This window comes from Rhinoderma darwinii, chromosome 7, assembly GCF_050947455.1.
Source record: "Rhinoderma darwinii isolate aRhiDar2 chromosome 7, aRhiDar2.hap1, whole genome shotgun sequence".
NCBI lineage: Eukaryota > Metazoa > Chordata > Amphibia > Anura > Rhinodermatidae > Rhinoderma > Rhinoderma darwinii.
Window position 1 is genome coordinate 111,041,787 of NC_134693.1, and position 24,627 is coordinate 111,066,413.

A 24,627-nucleotide genomic window follows, 5' to 3' on the forward strand; every position below is an offset into this window, starting at 1 on the left:
TGAAAAAAAACTAATAATATAACCCAACCAGAACTTGTTGGTCAGTTCCATTTGACAAATTCCAAAAAGAGTTGGAACTTTCCATAAAATTGGTGTTGACCTTAGAATATGTGATTGGGTAGATAGGGAATAGTCCTAGCAAAGTTATAGGCTTCACTCCCTACATCTTGGTCTTAGAAGATATATATAATTCCAAAGAGTGTAGTATAGTAGAAAATACCAGTAATGAACAAAATAAAGTTAAAGAAAGTGACATCAATAAGAACTTATTATTGCCCAACAAAAGCAGGAGATCTTCCATCTAACATGGGTGGTCAAATAAGACACTCTAAATAGGTAACTAAGGCTCTATCACATCACATCTGTGATACATGTATGTGGCGTATACTTTGGGTGCACTTACTAGCACATACATCGTCAAGCTCATAGTATTCATTAGCCAAGAAACCAGGACCAGTCAACTATGCAACTATGCAATGCAAGGGGATCCCACAAAAATATTTACATTTGCCCGATTTTTACAATTGCTTACAATTTTGTTGGAAGGGTTCCTTGAAAATAAGATGATCACAGGTTGTCAATCCCTGCAATAAACTATAATCTGCAGGAGTATCTGGTAAGAATTGTTGAATTCCCCTGCAGTGCCACCACTGGGGAAATGAAGCATTACATGATACCCACTGAAATCTCTTGGCTGTACATGTAATGCATAGACATGCTAGGTTCTCCAGAAATAAATACTCTTTGTAACCACTGCCCACTCTGGATAATTGATTGAGGTCCAAAATGACAGACACCCTCTATTATTTCAGAATTCCCTAATAGGGTGTTTGTTTGGTTTAATAAACCCATTTTCAATCTCTTTAAGGGCCTGTTCACATCAGCGTTGCCCTTCCGTTGAGGGGGTCCGCTGGAGGTTTCCGTCAAGTTAACCCAGTCGACTGCGCAATTGATTCCACCAAAACAAGAGAACCCTGTCACAACGGTGACCAATGGAAACCATTAATAACGTTCCTGTCACCATTGAGATCAATGGTTAGGGAAACGGAAGCTAAGGTTTCCGTTTGCCTTTCCGTTGAGGGGTTAACCTGACAGAAACCTCAGACGGAACCCCTCAGCGGAAGGGCAACGCTGATGTGAACAGGCCCTAAAAGGTAAGATACAAGTAAACTAACAAAGAACTGGCAATACTGTATATGCGATTTGGATAGAGGCAAACTTTCCATTACTTAATTGTTTACGGAATATTTCACAAATGATATAATTTTTCTGTGGATTCACTTTATTTACAATGTACCAATATATTAACTATAGGTAATCATTGGACAATATTACTAAAGATTCTTACTATTTCTTAATTGCCGTGTGTCGTTGATACATAGAGACAAATAGACCTAATGTAATCTATAATTGGTTAATTTCTGTCCAGAGTGTAGAATTCATGAAAATGAATGTAAATATAACATTTATATTTATTATATTTGATCTATGCATGTACTTAATTTTCACCACTTTTTTGCCAAACCTCTGATCTATAATTTAGCAATGAGAACATTGTACTAGTGGTCGTACAGCCAAGAAGAATTTGTATGTCTTACATAAAAAAAAATCATTTTAAGAAATATGCCAAAATGAATAATGACAGTTTGGCAATTCTTTGACATTATTGAAAGATATCTAAAACAATGTACACAATATACAATGGATAAGATCCAGTTGTGAAGGAGTTTGATTGAATTTAAAATACATTCTTTAATAGTATTTGAGCTGCAAAAAGATTTAGCATATTTGTGAACACATTACATTAAACAAGTCCTATGATAAAAGGGAATAACCTGAGGTGAAGGAGTCTGAAAGAGGCTCTGTCACCAGATTATAACATCCTCCTGCCAGGATGCGATGTCTATTCACTCTCAAGACACTTCGGTAAAGTTAATGTGGGTGTATGTGACAGCACAGCGTGATCTCGCGAGATCACGCTGTGCTGCGAGTACTACTAAAAATGAATGGAGAGAAGTGTATGACGCTGATTGGTCACTGATTTGTCAGCGTCATACACTTCTCTTTACAACGCCCAGTTGGTAAAAAGGTAAAAAACGCCCAGTTGTCTATTAAGAAACTAATTAGCATAAATCTAAAATTGTTCATAACTTGCTCAAAATTGATCGTTTTTCAAAATAAAAACCACTGCTGTTATCTACATTACAGTGCCGATCACATTATGTAGGAGATAGGGCACTTATAATCTGGTGACAGAGCCTCTTTAAATCCCCAGCACTCCTTAATAGATCATATACCGGTAGACCGACAGCAGTCTGGTTTGCGTAGGATAAAATATGACAAATTCTCTAGACAAGGTATAGTGACCGTTCTGTATTGCTTATATAAAAGGGAGATATACTCTTCATATACTCTTCAGCACACCGGCTGCTGTTTTTTCTGGCAGCCTGTAGTCAGAGACCCATAAACTGACTACAGGCTGCTGTAAACTGTAGTTGGCAAGGGATGGGCAGTGCTTTCCAGTGGCATAACTTGAAGCTCCTGGGCCTCGATGAAAAATATGTAACATGGGTCAACAACTATCATGTGTCTTTAAAAATACTAGTCTACTTACTTAGAGCAAAGAGAATTTTTGGGCCCGAACGCAATTGTAACCTCTACACCGCTATAGTTATGCTCCCGGTACTGCCTCAGGGGTCATAGACTTTGTTCACACCGAGGAAATTCACACGAATTCCGACGTGTTTTCTGTGTTGGAATTTGCGTGAATTCCGCTTGTAAAATGCCCCTGTTGTTTACCTTGGGAAATCTTTTCATCGTGCAAAATTGAGAACTACATTGCTGCAAAAAAAGAAGAGACGTCACTTTTTGATGCTGTTTTTATCCCCGCAAACAACGTCGAGTAGCTACACACAGATTAGACCCATTGATTGGCACTAATCTGTGTGCAGGACCGTGGTAATATTTACTACAAAATTTTTGCCAAATTCACGTAGGATTTGTCTACATCAAAAACCCTCTGTGTGAACGTGGCCTAATTTTTAAAAAAACAAAACTATATTATGAAGCAAGAGCTTGTCTAGTGGTGTTGGGGTTTTTTATATTCCAAGATAACAGTTACTATTTCTACAATATCAACTTTAAACCGCACTACAATGCTAAGTGTGAACATGGCCTAAATCTACTATAAAAAAAAATGACTTTATTAAAGGATCATTGCGAAATATAGGTGGGTTGTTCAATTTTTTTTTAAATTCTATAAAGCCAATTCTTAGTGATGACTTCTAGGAAAGCTGGGTAACAACCAATATAGAATAGCTAAAATACCGGAGAAAAATGGAGCATAATAGCCAAAGGTAAAAGTAAATAGCTTTATTAAACATATAAAGACATACATAAAAGGAATTAAAAAGGTACAGAGCTGGACATGAGGACTCTATATAATTTCAATATAACACAGCTTGGAAGACTCTCTAAATAGTACAGTAATAATACACGGTAACGTAGATTTACTGAAGTCACAAGGATGGACTATGGAGGTAGTATAGGTAAGAAGGTGGACTACATGCAATAATATGATGCAATAACGATACAGCTAGTACCTATAAAGGCTACTGTCGTGAGATCAGATTGCGGTAGAAGACCTAGTAACAACACAGAGACCTAAAGAGTATAGAGACCATAAATAGTGGGCCGAAAATAAATGTTCGGTCTAGATTCTGAGTAAGCCATATATCCATATATCCACCCACTCCTAAAGCAACTTACCCATGATGGAAGGTAGCTAGGAGAGTCAAGCTGTTGTGAAGCGAAATGAACCCCAACGCGCGTTTCGCGATGTGCTTCCTCAAGGGGTGTAAAGTGTCTAAGAAAATGACAGGTATAAATAGGACGGGCCACAGGTGCAATGAGTGTTTGTTGATTCCAGGAAGATTACGGCGCACGTCATCTGCCGAGACCGGAAGTGAGGCATGCCCCACTTCCAGCCCCCAGCGCCAGAGCGCACACCGAGGATCCCCGACGCGTACAGGGATCCCAGGCATGCGCAGTGCGCTACAGGGGGCAAGGAAGGAGGCCGGCCACAGACCAGCGTCATACAGACGAGGCGCGCACCTAATTGGACAAGAAACATGGTGCGGTGAAGGGAGGTATGTATCTGTGTCCCATTACTACAGTGTAAACCACATACAAGGACCGATAGTGCAATAATACTAAACGAAATTACAAGCGATATCGTCAATTTAAGACGGTATAACTTCAGTGCTACTATAAACAACCTATATGTAAACAACAAATTAAGATTTGCAACAGTGACATATTGGAAGAAGTAGTGATGAACTACTATAGAGTGAAAAGAAAAATAAAAATAAAATAAGAAAAAATAAATAAAATCCAGAGCAGGAAAGAAATACGAGGGAGAGAATAATTCGCCCATTAAATGGTGAATACAAAAAAAAATAAAAAAAAAAAATGTGCACAATAGTGGCAACCATATGATAAAAATATACATAAAATCTATATAATATGAAGTATATAAGTTTCCTGCAAAAAGCAGGAACATCAGTAAAAAATTACAATGTACAATGCACCATAAAAACAAAAAAGGAAAGGTAATAGTAACAGAAGAACATAAAATAAAAGGGGATTGATCCACAAAATAGTCAGTGGGTCCACAGATAGCCGGAATTTCTACTTCCTCCGTGTTTCAGAGTAAATGCAAGTCAGAAGAACGTGTTCTCGTCAGAAAAAACTGTCAGAAAGATGGTGTATCAAGTACCTATATGACATAATAAAAGACACAAAAAGTTAAAATTAAAGTTAAAAAGACAGTGGTGATAGGGAGTTTTATAGAAAGGGGGCGAAGTTAAGTTGTTCGTTAAGGCCGACGGGTGTCATGGATCCCAATTTAACGATCCACATACACTCCTTTTGGGCTAGAACCTTCCTCAAATTACCCCCTCTGATGCCACAATGTAAACGTTCAATTCCACGAATCATTAAAGAATTTGGGTTGCAATTATGGTATTGTTTGAAATGTCTAGGCAGCGTTTTGAGTTGTCTAGGGTCGCTTATCGCTTTAGCACCAGAGATGTCACGTACATGTTCTCTGGTGCGTATCCTCAGCTGCCTAGAGGTCAAACCGACATAAATCTTAGGACATCCACAAAGTGCGTAGTACACTACATATGTAGTGCTACAGGAGATGTAATCCCTGATTTTGAAAGTTCTTGATCCATCAGCTGTTTTAAAGTCTTTTGCTCTGCTAATATTGGGGCACGCGACGCATCCACCACATGGATAGCATCCCACAGTGGGTTCACGTGGGCCAAAAGGGGTAGCATATTTCGGCACGTAGTGACTTTTTGTCAGGAGATCCTTCAGATTTTTACTCCTTTTGGCCGTCATCATGGGTCTCAGGGAGAGACATTGTGCTAGGCTCGGTTCTGATCTAAGGATCGACTAGTGGTGTCCGAGAATTGACCTCATTTTGTCCCATTGACTATTGTAGGTTGTAATGAAACGTACATTACTATCTACAGGTCGGTTTATTTTAGTTTTTAAAAGGTCACATCGCGGTGTTCTCCTAGCCCTATTGTAGCCTGATTTTATGAGACGTGTACTGTACCCTCTGTCAGTGAATCTGGATTTTAATTCATCTGACTGCCCAGATGGAGCATAATAGCCAAAGGTAAAAGTAAATAGCTTTATTAAACATATAAAGACATACATAAAAGGAATTAAAAAGGTTCAGAGCTGGACATGAGGACTCTATATAATTTCAATATAACACAGCTTGGAAGACTCTCTAAATAGTACAGTAATAATACACGGTAACGTAGATTTACTGAAGTCACAAGGATGGACTATGGAGGTAGTATAGGTAAGAAGGTGGACTACATGCAATAATATGATGCAATAACGATACAGCTAGTACCTATAAAGGCTACTGTCGTGAGATCAGATTGCGGTAGAAGACCTAGTAACAACACAGAGACCTAAAGAGTATAGAGACCATAAATAGTGGGCCGAAAATAAATGTTCGGTCTAGATTCTCCAGTATATTCTGACTCACAACTTCTTTGTATTTAAGGATCACTACTACCTGCAGACCACCGGCACTGCCATGGGGGCGGCCTGCGCGCCATCCTATGCAAACCTGTTTCTCGGTCTCTGGGAGAGGCGGGTTTTCCTGGGGGATGGCGCCCGGGCCGCCGAACATGTGCAGTGCTGGTTTCGGTATATAGATGATGTTCTATTCATTTGGCAAGGATCGGAAAGTGAATTGGCTGATTTTATGCAGCAGCTCAATCTGAATTCCTATAACATCAAGTTGACACATAAATTTCATAGACAAAAAATAGAATTTTTGGATATTCAGATTTTTGCTGACTGTGATGGATTCCTCCAGACAGACGTGTATCGTAAGTCTACATCTGTCAATTCACTTCTGCACGCATCTTCTTTCCACACACGCCCAACCGTTAAAGCCATCCCGGTTGGGCAGTTTCTCAGGATGAGGCGGATCTGCTCCACAGACAGATTATTTGAACGGCAGTCAGATGAATTAAAATCCAGATTCACTGACAGAGGGTACAGTACACGTCTCATAAAATCAGGCTACAATAGGGCTAGGAGAACACCGCGATGTGACCTTTTAAAAACTAAAATAAACCGACCTGTAGATAGTAATGTACGTTTCATTACAACCTACAATAGTCAATGGGACAAAATGAGGTCAATTCTCGGACACCACTGGTCGATCCTTAGATCAGAACCGAGCCTAGCACAATGTCTCTCCCTGAGACCCATGATGACGGCCAAAAGGAGTAAAAATCTGAAGGATCTCCTGACAAAAAGTCACTACGTGCCGAAATATGCTACCCCTTTTGGCCCACGTGAACCCACTGTGGGATGCTATCCATGTGGTGGATGCGTCGCGTGCCCCAATATTAGCAGAGCAAAAGACTTTAAAACAGCTGATGGATCAAGAACTTTCAAAATCAGGGATTACATCTCCTGTAGCACTACATATGTAGTGTACTACGCACTTTGTGGATGTCCTAAGATTTATGTCGGTTTGACCTCTAGGCAGCTGAGGATACGCACCAGAGAACATGTACGTGACATCTCTGGTGCTAAAGCGATAAGCGACCCTAGACAACTCAAAACGCTGCCTAGACATTTCAAACAATACCATAATTGCAACCCAAATTCTTTAATGATTCGTGGAATTGAACGTTTACATTGTGGCATCAGAGGGGGTAATTTGAGGAAGGTTCTAGCCCAAAAGGAGTGTATGTGGATCGTTAAATTGGGATCCATGACACCCGTCGGCCTTAACGAACAACTTAACTTCGCCCCCTTTCTATAAAACTCCCTATCACCACTGTCTTTTTAACTTTGATTTTAACTTTTTGTGTCTTTTATTATGTCATATAGGTACTTGATACACCATCTTTCGGACAATTTTTTCTGACGAGAACCCGTTCTTCTGACTTGCATTTACTCTGAAACACGGAGGAAGTAGAAATTCCGGCTATCTGTGGACGCACTGACTATTTTGTGGATCAATCCCCTTTTATTTTATGTTCTTCTGTTACTATTACCTTTCCTTTTTTGTTTTTATGGTGCATTGTACATTGTAATTTTTTAATTTTTTACTGATGTTCCTGCTTTTTGCAGGAAACTTATATACTTCATATTATATAGATTTTATGTATATTTTTATCATATGGTTGCCACTATTGTGCACATTTTTTTTTTTTTTTTTTTTGTATTCACCATTTAATGGGCGAATTATTCTCTCCCTCGTATTTCTTTCCTGCTCTGGATTTTATTTATTTTTTCTTATTTTATTTTTATTTTTCTTTTCACTCTATAGTAGTTCATCACTACTTCTTCCAATATGTCACTGTTGCAAATCTTAATTTGTTGTTTACATATAGGTTGTTTATAGTAGCACTGAAGTTATACCGTCTTAAATTGACGATATCGCTTGTAATTTCGTTTAGTATTATTGCACTATCGGTCCTTGTATGTGGTTTACACTGTAGTAACGGGACACAGATACATACCTCCCTTCACCGCACCGTGTTTCTTGTCCAATTAGGTGCGCGCCTCGTCTGTATGACGCTGGTCTGTGGCCGGCCTCCTTCCTTGCCCCCTGTAGCGCACTGCGCATGCCTGGGATCCCTGTACGCGTCGGGGATCCTCGGTGTGCGCTCTGGCGCTGGGGGCTGGAAGTGGGGCATGCCTCACTTCCGGTCTCGGCAGATGACGTGCGCCGTAATCTTCCTGGAATCAACAAACACTCATTGCACCTGTGGCCCGTCCTATTTATACCTGTCATTTTCTTAGACACTTTACACCCCTTGAGGAAGCACATCGCGAAACGCGCGTTGGTGTTCATTTCGCTTCACAACAGCTTGACTCTCCTAGCTACCTTCCATCATGGGTAAGTTGCTTTAGGAGTGGGTGGATATATGGATATATGGCTTACTCAGAATCTAGACCGAACATTTATTTTCGGCCCACTATTTATGGTCTCTATACTCTTTAGGTCTCTGTGTTGTTACTAGGTCTTCTACCGCAATCTGATCTCACGACAGTAGCCTTTATAGGTACTAGCTGTATCGTTATTGCATCATATTATTGCATGTAGTCCACCTTCTTACCTATACTACCTCCATAGTCCATCCTTGTGACTTCAGTAAATCTACGTTACCGTGTATTATTACTGTACTATTTAGAGAGTCTTCCAAGCTGTGTTATATTGAAATTATATAGAGTCCTCATGTCCAGCTCTGTACCTTTTTAATTCCTTTTATGTATGTCTTTATATGTTTAATAAAGATATTTACTTTTACCTTTGGCTATTATGCTCCATTTTTCTCCGGTGTATATAAGTATGTATAGGAGTTGCCTTTTCTCAGTACCTGGGTAGTATGCTATACTCAAGCATCTAGCCCCACATGTGCCGTATGAGCTGTTTTGTATATTCAATATAGAATAGCGTATAATTTATGAGCCTCAGGTTGCACCATTTTCTGACTGTCAGGATGGAACATTTTGTCAGTCATACAGTCCATCTCTGTACTTTCCCATCTCCAATTTGAAGAAGGTGGAGGGGGGACATTTAACTTTTTGCTTCAGGACACAAAATAGCTAGAAAGACCCATGTTTTTACTAAACTGTTTTAAAATCCAAATCAGCTGCATAAGTTGGAGGTTTTTAGGACTTAATGAATTTTTTTGTGGGTGCTTATTAAAACATTTGAGCTGTTACCCAGCTTGTCCAGAAACAAATTAGAATTTCCACGGTGGAAAATTGAAGAAATTTGTATTTACTGATCTTTTTTTTCTTCTTTTATGGGGAAAAGTTCTTAGCATAGTTAGCATCGTGTTTTATAAAGAGATCTTATACCCAGTATATTTTGCCAGTTCCTATTTAGTTAAGACCAGGGTTTAGCCTATCTTACTTTGTTTATTCAATATTAATCATATCTAACAATGTATTATCATAGCATACGACATGAACCATCGTGTGTAACAAGCCTCTAAGGTCATATTACAAAAGTTGTCACTCCCCGAGCAGACACAAGTCCTTAATATCTAAAATATATTAGCATTCCAGAAGCTCAAGCTTAGATACCAGATAATATTCTATTATTTAAAACCCAACAAGTGAGTCTAGACTGGATAAACGTGATTAAGCAATGCTCGGTGTGAAATATAAACTCTAATCCCATTCTTTATTTTCATAGGAAAAGAAAATTAACTATTTGTTGGCAGCTGAAGTGGACTCGGTTCAGTAAATATTTGACCTTCTAGTGAGTATAAAATGGTCATTGGTTTTATCCTAATGTCCTGTTCAGCGTAAATAATGTTTGATTCCTTATTTCTTCAAATTAACTATTACAGGCAACTAAAGACTGTTTTTGAAAGAATTCTTATTCATTTTTAAAATAATATTTAGAGTAAAAAATCATATTTTTTCATGAAACGTATGCTTGGCTGGGGTTGTCTGGGCAGGAGGCCGTTTTTTACACCAATGACCTATCCACAAGATAGGTCATCAGTATATGATCGGTGTGGGTCCGACACCCGAACCTAGCACCAATCATCTGTTCCGGCTGCCTCCGGCACTGGAAGTTTTACAGTGGTTGGTGCCAGAAGCGGATGGCTCCGTATACTGTATAGTGGCTGTTCTGCAACACTGCAACTCTGCTCCTATTCAAGTGAATAGGAGCAGAGCTATAGTACTGTAGCACGGCCGCCATATAGTGTACGAAGACTTCTGCTTCCGACAAAGCATCCTTTGCTCAGAGGCAGCCAGAAAAGCTGATTCGCGCGGTTTACGGATATCGGACACCCACCGATCATATGCTGATGACCTATCCTGTGGATAGGTCATCCGTATGAAAAACCACCCCATGTCCAGACAATCCCTTTAATAGTGTGGTCCACTAGAAAACTCTCTGATCTGATGGGATTTGTTTAGGTTTTCGGGTTCTTTAGGGTACAGTAAATTTACGTGTGACAGATTTGTTGCAGCAATTTCAGTTCCAAACGTCTGAATGAGGTTGTATCTGCAGTGTATAGATTTTTGCAAGCCCCAATCAGCTGAATGAGACAGTCAAATTTCTGCAATCAATCTTCTACGTATAAATGTAACATTAACCCATTAGTGATGGCCCATTAGTGTTTTTTCCACTCACATTCTTTATTCCGATGCAGTAGCCTTTTTACGGCGCTGCATCGGAATAAGTTAAATCTCCCTGCTCTCAGCTACCGGAGGTATTTGTGGGCTGGGAGCAGAGACCTGCTTGAACGGGCGATATCGATATCCGTTTTGATTCTGCTCGTTTAACACCCCAGATGTGGCGCTCAATAGTGAGCGCCGCATCTGAGTGGTTTTGGACGGAGGGGTCTCCCTTTCTCACCCCACCGGCACCCTGCTATACGATCGCAGGGTGCCGGTGTCTTCTATGGCACCTGGGGGCCTAATAAACGCCCCCAGGTCTGCCTCTAGTTAATGCCTGCTCGGCCATGCCAGAGGCTTGGCCTAGCAGGTGCCTGTCCGTTTTACACGGACAGGCAGTAATACACTGCAATACAGAAGTATTTCAGTGTATTATAAAAGCGATCGAATGATCGCATAGTGAAGTCCCCTAGTGGGACTAATAAAAAAGTTGTAGCTATTTCAATAAAACGATGGAAAAACTTGCTTGTCATTAAGGCCTAAAATAGTCTGGTCACTAAGGGGTTAAAGGGAAACATTTTATGGTGGTGTTTTATGCTTCTTTTCAATGTCATTATCTGTAGTAACAAAAATGCTGAAATATTGCAATATATTGAGAAATATGGCCATTTTCACACTGGCCACTGAGCCTTACAATAAGCTAACAATTCCTGTCACTTTTCGGCTTGTGCTGCGTACACTGTGGGCAGGGTCAACAGTCATCTCACTATCCTCTGAAGGCAGGATCACAATGAAAGCTAACACAGAGCTCTGATAACTGTACTCTACCTGTAACAAGCCGTGCACCTGTGTCTCCATGACCAGAAGAGGTTTTTATCTCCTGGAAGTAAATAATGAAGGTTCCTAATGAATTTAATCGAACAGAATGAATACACATTATCCGCTGAAACCTTAATACCGCTTTAAGTTTAAAAAGGTTAAAGTGGTAAAGCAGCAAATCAGTATTGTATTCACCCAGAGGCCTTGAGGAAGAGCCTGGAGGACGTGAAACAGCCCTTGACCGACTGCTTGCGCTTGTCTCCTGTTTTCCTGCCTCCACATCCGTTGAATAAATAAGCTGTGATGGAAACTCAATAGGGCAAGTACCGTGCATTTTTCCTATACCTTTATATTATATTTGGAGTTGATACTTAGTATGCACAGATCACCGCCACAGCAGCAGCTGTAGAACCACAGATCTCAGCTCAGCTTCACGTTGATCCTAGATCATTGCCACGGCACAGAGTATTGCCAACTGATACTTTCATGTGTTTTGGTTATATTCATCCATCCATCTATATATCGAACTTTTGTTTATCTATCACAAATCCATACCTCCCAACTTCAAGTATTGTAAGGAGGGACAACCGATGCTGCAAATTTCCTAAGCCATGCTTATAGCGCTGCCCATTCCCTGCCCATACACACCCAGTTCAGCCCACACAGTATCATGCTGCTATAGTGCCTCCCCACAGTATAATGCCCCATAGAGCCCCCCACACAGTATAATTCCCCCATAGCGGCCCTTATACAGTATAATGCCCCCATACATTATAATGCCCCCTTAGCTGCCCTCACACAGTATAATGTCCCCATTGCTGCCCCCCATACTTAGTATAATGCCCCCATAGTGCCTAATAAAAAAATAAAAAACTCACCCAACCCAGTTCACACAACGACTTGAGTAGATCCCTCTGCTCCTCCTGCCTGTGCTATGAGTGGTTCGGCGCAGACTGGCATGATGGCGTCACTGCATCGTGCCTGTCTGTTGCCGAGCTGCTCATGGCCGGGGTTGCATAGTGAATGGAGGAGCAGGGAGCTGCTTCACCATTGGCTTCAACTGTATCTGCATCCAGAGGATGCAGATACAGTTGACACTGGAGAATACCACCAGCCGCCCGGGACAGCGGGACCCTGCCCAGATTCCAGAACTGTCCTCCTAAATCCGGAACGATTGCAAGGTATGTATATCTATCTATCTATCTATCTCTAAAACTGATTTTACTTTTTTAACTTATAACTTTTTAACTTTTTTAACTTAATAGATAAATATTGATATTTTCTACAGATAAGGGGAACATCTCCAAAACTAGAACTGCTTTCATCTTCTGTTGCTAAAACAAAATTACAATACATTAGGCAACTTTTGGGCACTTCAGTTAATAAGATACATCTCCCAAAATGATAATAAGAAAATGGCTAGCCAAAGGGATGACATTTTTCATATAAAACTATCCAATACTGGCTATTGAATTTTGGGACGTCATAGCTAAATGTACTTAGAATGTCACCCATGATAAAATAGTGTATTGCCTTTGGCTTGGTTGATATATTTTCCTATTTTCAGACCTACCAAGTAGTATAGTATAAGTGTACAGTTTGCGGAACCAATTCTGATTGAGTTATTAGGTCTCATGACACATAATACGTGTGCAGTATGTATATAGATAGGTGCTGGGTATCCAGATAGTCTAGATTATCGAGTAATGCTAAAAAATGTACTTGTAAGGGTTGAGAACCTTCTCAAAGAACATAAAATGTTAACACAATAAATGCGATTATGACATTGTTTTTAAGGAGAATTGTACTTATTGATTCTACATTACTTTGCAGTTCTGGTCCAGATGAAAATTATTTATCTATATATCTCCCTTTGCTTATATAGCACTAGCGCTAACCTGTACAGGAACTGTCACCATTCACATCAGTTCCTGTTACCAATAGGGTTCCCAGTCTAATTTCACCATCTCAAACACATGCACACTAAGGCCAATTCCTATGGAAGCCAATTACTCTATCAGTATGTTTTTGGATTGTGGTAGGAAAAACACAAATACACGGGGAGAACATACAAACTCTAGAAAGATATTGTTCTTGGTTGGATTCTAACCCAGGACCACAGTGCTGCAAGGCAACAGTGCTAACCACTGAGATTATCAATATGGATTATTTTGCAAACTATTAGGCGGGATTCACACGACCGGGTCGCGTCCGAGCCCGAGTGCCGGCCGGTAAAATCGGCCATTCTGCCCGGCCGGTTTGCATAAAGTTATGCATCCGTGCCGGGCCGGGCAGATCCGGACAGTGACATCAGCGGCAACTCCTGAAGGGGAATCCCCATGTGTTCGGGGATTCCGCTTCAGGAGTTTCCCCTGATGTCACTGCCCAGATTTGGACAGAGACATCAAGCGCTCTGTCCAGGAGCGGAATTCCCGAACACACGGGGATTCCGCTCCTTCAAGGAGCTAAAGTGCGGCTAGCACATAGCAGAGCGGGGAGATACCTCCCCGCTCTGCTATAGTGGCGTCGCTACAGTAGTAGCAGCAGCAGCTGCTGCAGCTGCTAGCGGCGCCATCAAAGGTGTCGCCGGGCCAGGGCGCTTTTAAAACAAGCAGGAGAAGGGAGCCAGCGCAGCGCTCCCTTCCACCTGCTGTACACCCCGGCCCTGCCACACCGTGTACAGCGATGCCATTCGTAAGAATGGCATCAGCTCCTCCTCCTCACATGCACTCTGCGCTGTGAGGAGGAGGAGATAGAGCGCAAGAGCCGGAAAACCCGGCCGTCACTCGGGACACATCCCGGTGATGGCCGGGTATTACCCGGCCCCATAGACTTCTATGGGGGCCGGGTACCCGGGTGAAAATAGAGCATGTCCTATTTTTTGACGGGCGGTTTTCCCGGCCGTCAAAAAATCTGTCGTGTGAATAGCCCCATTAGGGGTCTATTATTCCTAATGCAGCCGGGTGCCGGCCGATTTATGAACGGCCGGCACCCGGCCGGGAAACCCTGCCGTGTGAATGAGGCCTTAATATATTATTCATGTTATATTATATTAACCCCTTCCCGACATTTGCCGTACATGTACGTCATGGAAAGCATTGACTTCCCGCATCTTGCCGTACATGTACGCCGAATGTTTGGGACCGGCTCAGAAGCTGAGTCGGTGCCATCATCACCGGATCTCAGCTGTATCTTACAGCTGACATCCGGCTGTAACGGCGGGGACCGAAATTAGCTTCGATCCCCGCCATTAACCCCTTAAGTGCAGCGCTCAAACGCGATCGCTGCACTTAAGGTGTTTGCAGCTCATCGGAACCCCAGTAATGAAATTGCCGGGGTTCCGGTGGCTGCAATGGCAACCGGAGGCCTAATACTGGCCTCCCGGTCTGCCTAGCACCGAAGCCGGTCAAGATCCGCCCGGCGGCGGAGCCTGATCGGCTTCCGTAGCTGCCGGCAAGATGGCGCCGGGTCAGGAGCTGATCCGGCGTCATCAGCGGTGGAAGTCAGCTGTACTGTACAGCTGACATCCACCTGTAACGGCAGGAACCGGAGCTAGCTCCGATCTCTGCCATTAACCCCTTCGATGCAGCAATCAAAAGCGATTGCTGCATCGTAGCGGTTACTAGCAGATCGCCAGCCCTGACAGGCAATCAGGACTGGCGACTGCTGTTATGGCAACAGGAGACACAATGGTCTCCTGCTCTGCCATTACGGAAGCCGATTTGGGCCCTGCCGGGAGGCGAAGCCTAATCGGCTTGCTGTCAGTGAATGACTGACAGATCTAATACATTGCACTACATAGGTAGTACAATGTATTAGAAAAAAATAAAATCTGACCGTTGGACCTTCAAGTCCCCTAGTGGGACTTGAGAAAAAGTGTAAAAAAAGTATAAAAAAGTGTAAAAAAAAGTGCAAATAATAAAAGTTTGAAAACAATAAAAGTTTCAAGTAATCAAATAAAACACAATCCCCCTTTTACTCTTATCAAGTCCTTTATTATTGAAAAATAATAATAAACCATATGTATTTGGTATCGCCGCGACCGTAACGACCTGAGGTATCAAAATATTATATTATTTATTGCAAGCGGTGAACAGCGTAAAAAAAAACGTAAAAAACGATACCAGAGTTTCTGTTTTTTAGTCACTTTGCCCTACAAATGTTAGAATAAAAAGTGATCAAAAAGGCGCACGTATCCAAAAATGTTACCTATAAAAACTGTAGCTCGTCCCGCAAAAAACAAGCCCTCATACACCTCCGTCGACAAAAAAATTAAAAAGTTATGGTTCTCACAACTTGGCGACAGAAAAAATATATTCTTTTTACAAAAGTAATTTTATTGTGCAAAAAGTTGTAAAACATAAAAAAGTTCTATGAATTAGGTATCGCCGGAATCGTACTGACCCGCAAAATAAAGTTAACATGTAGTTTATAATGCGTGGTGAACGCTGTATAAAAAAAATACGAAAAAAGCTGTGCCAGAATTGCGTTTTTTTGTTTACCTGGCATCCAAAAAATAGGATAAAAGGTGATCAAATAGTCGCATGTACCCCAAAATGGTACCAATAATAACTACAGCTCGTCCCGCAACAAACCAGCCCTCATACCGCTACGTCTATGAAAAATCAAATTAGCTATGGCTCCAATAAGTAAGGAAATAAAAAAATATGCAGTTGTGCCCGAGGGGAACATTTCTTCTGTTTGAAGAGGCGATTTATCAAGGACCTAAAATAAGGGAACCAAGAAGGGGAGGGCCCAAACATATCCGCTGGAAGCGACGGTGCCCGTATTATACCAGGACAACGCTTCCTAGAAAAATTCCCCAAACTACAAAGGCGCGGAGTGTGGATCAAAAGGGGGATAATAAAGGACGCCATATATCAGTGCGACACCGGCCTGTGCAGAAAGGATTGTGTCACAGCGTAACACACATCTATGGATTATTTATTTTTTTTTTTTTACCCCATTATTATACCACCTGACTATGCCCCTTATATACTCCGCCCGGCTTACATATGCCCCACATTATAAACGGAAACACCAGTAAGACTCCAAACAAAATTACTACCAAGCAAAATCCACGCTCCAAAAGCCAAATGGCATTTCCTCCCATCTGAACCCTACAGCGTGCTCAAACAGCAGTTTCCTTCCACATATATGGCACCGTCATACCCGGGAGAACCCTTTTAGCAATTTTTTGGGTGTGTGTCTCCAGTGGCATAAGCTGGGCACGACATATTTGCCACTGAATGGCATATCTAGGGAAAAATATAAATTTTTAATTTGCACCATCCACAGCACATTCATTTATGGAAAAGACCTGTGGGGTGAAAATGCTCACTACACCCCTTAATAAATGCCTTGAGGGGTGCAGTTTCCATAATGGGGTCACTTCCCAGGGGTTTATTTTTATTATTTCACATCTGAGCCTCTGCAGTTGTGAACCAATACTTTGTAAATCGCCAAATTAGGCCTCAATTTTACATGGTACGCTTTCACTCCTGAGCCTGGTCGACTGTCCAGGCAAGAGATTAGGGCCACATGTAGGGTGTTTCTAAAACCAGGAAACCCAGCATAATAATTAGAGAGCTGTCTTGTTATGGTGGCACAAGCCGGGCACCACATATTGTCCACATATCTGTGGAAAAAATCCAATTTTCACTCTGCAACATCGAGTTCACACTAATTTCTACAAAACACCTGCAGGGTTAACATGCTCACTACACCCCTAGGTAAATGCATTGAGGGGTGTAGTTTCCAAAATTGGGTCACTTCTGGGGGGTTTCCACTGTTTTGGGCCCACAGGCGCCCAGAAACCAATCCAGCAACATCTGCACTCCAAATGGCGGTCCTTCCCTTCTGAGCCCTGCCGTGTGCCCAAACAGCAGTTTATGACCACATATGGGGTATTGCCGTACTCGGTAGAAATTGCTTTACAAATGTTGGGTTCTTTTTTTTCCTTTATTTGTTGCGAAAATGAAAAAATTTGCGCTAAAGCTACGTCTTATTGAAGAAAAAGGATTGTTTTTATTTTCACTGCCCAATTCTAATAAATTCTATGAAACATCTGTGGGGTCAAAATGCTCACTACGCCCCTAGATGAATTCCTCAAGAGGTGTAGTTTCCTAAATGGTGTCACTTTTTGGGCGTTTTCATTGTTTTTCCCCTCAGGGGCTTTGCAAATGTGACATGGCCGCCGCAAACCATTCCTGCTCAATGTGATCTCCAAAAGCCAAATAGCGCTCTCTCCCTTCTAAGCCAAGCCGTGTCTCCAAACAGCCGTTTATTACCACATGTGGGGCATTGTTTTACTCGGGAGAAATTGCTTTACAAATTTTGTGGTGCTTTTTCTCCTTCAGTCCTTGTGGAAATGAGTAAAAATAAGCTAAACCTACATTTTCCTTGAAAAAATGTTGATTTTTATTTTCAGGGCCTACTTCCAATAATTTCTGCAAAAAACCTGTGGGGTCAAATCGCTCACTATACCCCTAGATAATTTCCTCAATGGGTGTAGTCTCCAAAATGGGGTCACTTGTGGGGGGTTTCCACTGTTTTGTCTCCTCAGAGACTTCGTAAATGTGACATGGCCTCCGCAAACCATTCCTGCTAAACTTGAGCTCCAAAAGCCAAATAGCGCTCTTTCCCTTCTCAGCCCTGCCGTGTCTCCAAACAACCGTTTATTACCACATGTGGGGTATTGTTTTACTCGGGAGAGATTGGTTTACAAATTTTATGGTGCTTTTTCTCCTTCAGTCCTTGTGGAAATGAGAAAAAATTTGCTAAACCTACATTTTCTTTCGAAAAATTTAGATTGTCATTTTCAGGGCCTATTTCCAATAATTTCTGTAAAAAACCTGTTGGGTCAAAACGCTCACTATACCTCTAGATAATTTCCTCAATGGGTGTAGTTTCCAAAATGGGGTCACTTGTGGGGGGTTTCCACTGTTTTGTCCCCTCAGGGGCTTTGTAAATGTGACATGGCCTCCGCAAACCATTCCTGCTAAACTTGAGCTCCAAAAGCCAAATAGTGCTCTTTCCCTTCTCAGCCCTGCCGTGTCTCCAAACAACCGTTTATTACCACATATGGGGTATTGTTTAACTCGGGAGAAATTGCTTTATAAATTTTATGGTGCATTTTCTCCTTTAGTCCTTGTGGAAATGAGAAAAAAAATCGCTAAACCTACATTTTCTTTGAAGAAATGTTGATTTTAATTTTCACGGCCTACTTCCAATAATTTCTGTAAAAAACCTGTGCGGTCAAAATGCTCACTGTACCCCTAGATAATTTCCTTGAGGTGTGTAGTTTCCCAGATGGGGTCACTTTTGGGGGATTTTGACTGTTTTGGCACCGCAAGAGCCCTTCAAACCTGACATGGTGCCTAAAATTTATTCTAACAAAAATAAGGCCCCAAAATCCACTAGGTGTTCCTTTTCTTCTGAGGCCGGTGCTTCAGTCCATTAGCACGCTACGGCCACATGTGGGATATTTCCTAAAACTGCAGAAACTGGGCAACAAATATTGAGTTGCATTTCTCTGGTAAAACCTTCTGTGTTATTAAAAAAAATTGTACTAAAAATTTATTTCTGCAAAAAAATATGAAATTTGTAAATTTCACCTCTACTTTGCTTTAATTCCTGTGACATGTGTAAAGGGTTAAGACATTTTCTAAATGCTGTTTTGAATACTTTGAGGGGTGAAGTTTTTAAAATGGGGTGACTTTTTGGGGGTTTCTAATATATAAGGCCCTCAAAGCCACTTCACAACTGAACTGGCCCCTGTAAAAATGGCCTTTTGAAATTTTCTTGAAAATGTGAGAAATTGCTGCTAAAGTTCTAAGCCTTGTAACGTCATAGAAAAATAAAAGGATGTTCAAAAAACGATGCCAATCTAAAGTAGACATATGGGGGATGTTAATTAGCAACAATTTTGTGTGGTATAACTGCCTGTCTTACAAGCAGATACATTTAAATTGAGAAAAATGCTAATTTTTGCAATTTTTCGCTAAATTTTGGTGTTTTTCACAATTAAATACTGAACATATAGAGCAAATTTTGCCAGTAACTTAAAGTCCAATGTGTCACGAGAAAACAATCTCAGAATCGCTTGGATAGGTGAAAGCATTCCGGAGTTATTACCACATAAAGTGACACATGTCAGATTTGAAAAATGAGGCTCGGTCAGGAAGGTCAAAAGTGGCTAAAGAGGGAAGGGGTTAAATCAACCCTAAAACAAGACTTTACACACAATAAAGTACAATACTATTCATACCCTATTATTTATCGTTCTCTTGCTATCAATCACATGGTTAGAAATGAAGTACCAAAAGTGCACAGCCATTACTAATCCCGCATGTTAGAAGATCATGTAATACTCTGGAGGCCACTCAGCACTGGGTGGATAATAAAATTTAGAGCTCCTAGAGACCCATGACCTGGGGGACATTTTTATGAGTTTGCAGCAGTTGATGTAATAGTAGCAATAGTCTGATTAATAAAATCAAATCATTTTTTAAGGGTTAGTCTCATGATAAGATCTTCTGAGAAGTCTGTTGGGGTCCAGATGCTAGGAGGCCCACTGTTCTGAATTAATGGGTGGTAGTACTTCTTTATGGTGGAGAGATGACGTTCAATATCAAATTAAACGCATTTTCCAAACCGTCACTCTCACCCTACCCCATTAGAGAGGATTTCTCTCCCTATAGACTTCTGCGTTAAAAATGTATAAATGTGAAATCTCACATTTTCATAACGCTGTGAAGTTACACATTGCGTGCCCAGTATACAAAATAATAACAGAAAACTGGCCAAACTTGATTTTGATATCTGTCCTACCCGAGGATCTTTTGTAAAATTTTTGTACATTTCTGTGTTAGAATTTATACAGACATACAATTAACATGTTTTGGGGAAATGTTCTTAAAGTTGGCTGTGTTATTCTGTACAGACTGGGGCTGCATTGCGTGGAGGGCATTCGAGACACTTATGGGGCACCTGTAAGTGTCAAACACTGATAAGCGAAGGTTGGAGCGAAAAAGATAACTGTGCTGCTGCGCTATACACACTACATACCACAATTTGATGGTGATTTAATAATTTTTACATGATATCAATGCTAATTTACGCTGGTACCAGTATCAAATGGTACTAGTACGTTTTGTGGACTAAGCTATGCAGCTGGGTTGGCACTATTCTAACAGCTGACTTGCGTCATAATGATATTTTTGGGCAGAGCTACATATTTGTGGTCTAAACAACATTTATGGTGTTTTTCCTATGAATTTAAATGATGGCGGTTGTTCAATATTACATCAGCTCTCTCTGTAGCTTGACCTTGGGGCCCTAGACGCTCTGAAACCCGTTTCTTTTTTTTTTTTTCAAATATATTTTTATTCAAAGTCAGAACACATACAGGTACAACATGTGTGCAACACATACATTACAATGAATATTAAGTAATAGTGTGTTTCAACTCCAAAATAATTTTACATTTTTGTTTCTTTTAATGAGATGTAATATAAAAAGAACCTGAGTGAATAATATCTTCTGAAATTTTAATTTTATGCTACGGCAGCCTGTGCCAGAAAACGGTCCACCATATTTTTGCTTAAAGTCGTCCATAACCAGTGGGCTCAGAAGTTTCACAGACCGTGCTGAATAAAAACATTGCCCAGACAGGGACTATAAAAATAGCATTTTTTTTACAATGGTCCCTTATGTTATGTATTAATACCGAGTTGCTTATTGCATCTAAAGCATGTAACATATTTGTGTATAAAATGCACAACCAACAATCTGTATAATTTTTTTTTTTTTTAAATTTAATCGCTTTTCGATCTGTGAGGTGCACAAAAACGTGCAAATTCAATGACAAAAAGTGTCTACTTGCAATATTTTAGCTTGTTAAGTAACATCCCCCACCGTGCACATTGCCCATTACTGTATTCCATTATCTTCCAGACAGAATGTAGGACAATGTGACCCTTTCCAGTTGTTTCACAATAAATGGTGAGATGGCGACAGCATCAGGACATTAAGAAACACAGTCTTATTTATTAGGTGCATTTATCACAATGACGGGTCTCTTTCCTCATCAAGGACAGGAGGAGATTCTGGAATCAGAACAGGGGAACATCTCTCCAGAGCAGAGTCTGCTTAATTTCTATTTAAAAGCACGCTCATCTAAGTTTGGAAACGTCTGATTCTAAACCTGGCAGGACAGAGGCGGCTGAGATTTCACACTAACAAATTAAGGATTTTATGCTGACACCACAGATTGATTTAATCACAACTGCAACAAATAGGACTAGATCCAGTTGTAGGCTGCCAGCTCTTCCCAAAATGAGAACCAATAGTCTGGTCTCTTTCACTTCCCTCCCACATCTCTGGGGGTTATGTAGTTATTGGGTCTTGTTGGGCAACGCTAGAGAGAGTGCAATGAGTGATAGCGCTTTCCACCAGCCAAGAACCCGTGATAACACAACTTTATATCTTCACCATATGGAGGGGTTGTAACGACTGTCTGTGTACTCAGTATAATATATATATATATATATATATATATATATATATATATATATATATATATATATATATATATGCAAGTACCTTATTATGTAAAGATATTATTAATAAAACTAAAACCTATTGTTATATTTACTACATTTTACTATACAACGTTCACATAAAAAACACATAATATGCACATATTAGGTATCGCCATATTCGAAGCAATCTGTGCTATAAATCCGTAACGTAAAAGGAAGGGAAGAAATGCATTTAATGCATTTACTAGAAAATAATATATATTTTTTAAGGGTAGACAACTGCTGGCCCAAATAAAGTAAAGATTAGGTTTGTATTATAGAGAACTATATAAATATCAATTCTTTAATATAGAGTTACTACTGAAATAAAAACTTTTGGAAGAAGGAAAGATCTGATCAGATGTAGGACTGCTGGTAATTCAAAATCCTCCTCCCCCGACAAACCCGTTAGTATATGTTTGTGTAGAAGACTAGAGTCTGTAAATAGAACATAATACAAGCTACTGTACATCAGACGCCTCTGCTACCCGACCTGTCTTTCTCTCTTATAATCTTATTCTCTTGTAAAATTACCAATTAAAATAATAACAGAATACAAATGAATTTCTGCATATCCAATTCTCTGATATATGATACACTATATAGACAAAAGTATTGGGACACACCTCTTAATGAATGAATTTAGATGTTTCATTCAGTCCCATTGCCACAGGTGTATAAAATCGAGCACCTAGCCATGCAGTCGCCTTTACAACATTTGTGAAAGATTGGGTTGTTGTAAAGAGCGCACTGAATTCCAGCGTGGTCCTGTAAGAGGACACCACCCTTGTAACAAGTCATTTCGTGAAATCTCTTTCCTCCTAGATATTCCATGATCAACTGTGAGTGGTATTATGCAAAGTGGAGGTGTTTTGAAACCACAGCATCTCCTCTGGCATTAACATCAGAACAAAAACTGTGCCCGGGAGCTTCATGACATGGGGTTCCATGGCCGAGCAGCTGCATGCCAGCTTTACATCACCAAGCACAATGCCAAGCGACAGATGGAGTGGTGTAAAGCAGCCGCCACTGGATTCTGGAGCAGTGATGAATCACCCTTCTCTATCTGGCAGTCTGATAGACAAGTCTGGGTTTGGCGAATGCCAGGATAATGTTACCTGCCTGACTGCATTGTGCCACTTGTAAAATTTGGTGGAGGAAGAATAATGCCATTTGGTTGTTTTCAGGGGTTTGCCTAGATCCCTTAGTTCCAGTGAATCAAAATCTTAAAGGGAATGTGTCGCTAGAAATTATTTTTTTTTTTTTTAGTTAAACAGTTAGTATATACATGATTAGACATTGTTCTAATCTTTTTAATTTTTTCACAAGTCAGGAAATATTATAAATTAGATTCTAATTTATAACATTTCCATGTGCTGGTCACTAGAGGGAGCAATTCCCAAAATTGCAGCATTGGCATGTGGTAAAGCAACCTCTTTGCTTTATGCTGGAAAATTAGAGAAGTCACACTCGCTCTAGTGTGCTCAATTAATACCCCTCGCTTATCCTGGCTAGTGCCAGGAGAAAGGAGGGGGTTGAATGTTCAAACCTCCTACACTGTGCCGCCATTTTTTGAGTGAATGCACAGTGTAGTAGGCTTACATACAGTGGTAATCACACAGTAAAACACGAACATACACAAACATAACTTTCCTGCTCCTGCCGCCGCCGCTGCCGCCGCTCCCTCCGCTCCGTTCGCTCCCTCCACTCCTAGTCCTTGCTTCTGAACACATGTCCGGAAGCCGCGACTGGAAGTAGTCATCTTACTGTCCGGCCGCGGCTTCCGGTCCACAAGAAAATGGTGCCGGATGTAGCTCGGCCGAAGACCTTCCTTTTGGACTGTGTGGGATCGGCGCATGTGCCGTTCCCACACAGACGGCGTACACCATAGTGAGTGAAACGGCTCCCGTTCGCATTCTCTATGGGGATGTATGTGCCGAATTCCATCCCTGTATGTGTTGTTAATCGACACATACAGAGATGAAAAAAAAATGGCAGCCCCCATAGTGAAGTAAAAGCTAGAAAAAAGAAAAAAGTAAAACAAACACACAAATAAATAAAATGTATTTTCATGACACACTAAAAGCAAATTTTTATAAAAATTTTTTTTTCGCGACACCTGTCCTTTAATTCTTCAGCATACCAAGGCCCTTTTCTGTTCCAGCATGACTGTGCCCCAGTGCACAAAGCAAGGTCAATAAAGTCATGGTTGGGGGAGTTTGATGTGGAAGAACTTGACTGGACCGCACAGAGTCCTGACCTCAACATCATCCAACACATTTGGGGTGAACTAGAATGGAGATTGTGAGACAGGCCCTCTCGTCCGATATCAGTGTCTAACCTCCACACTCCAAAATCTTGTAGAAAGCCTTCCCAGAAGACCAGAATCTTTTTTAGGGGGGGGGGACCAACTTTAATGCCTATTGATTTAGAATGGGATGTGATAAAAGCTCCTGTACAGTACAGGGTGGGCCATTTATAAGGATACACCTAAATAAAATGGGAATGGTTGGTGATATTAACT

At 40.8% G+C, this 24,627-nt stretch overlaps 1 long non-coding RNA gene across 2 annotated transcripts in view; it reads left to right on the forward strand.

Moving 5' to 3' along the window:
- Window positions 1-24,627, forward strand: part of LOC142658101 (uncharacterized) — a 98,750-nt gene that overhangs the window by 72,326 nt on the left and 1,797 nt on the right. Inside the window, exons 4-5 of one of the 2 annotated variants that reach the window (XR_012850034.1) lie at window positions 9,764-9,829; window positions 11,720-11,816. This is a non-coding gene — a long non-coding RNA (uncharacterized LOC142658101). Of the gene's footprint in view, window positions 1-9,763; window positions 9,830-11,719; window positions 11,817-24,627 lie in introns of those variants that run through there. The other variant, XR_012850035.1, reaches the window with a different exon arrangement.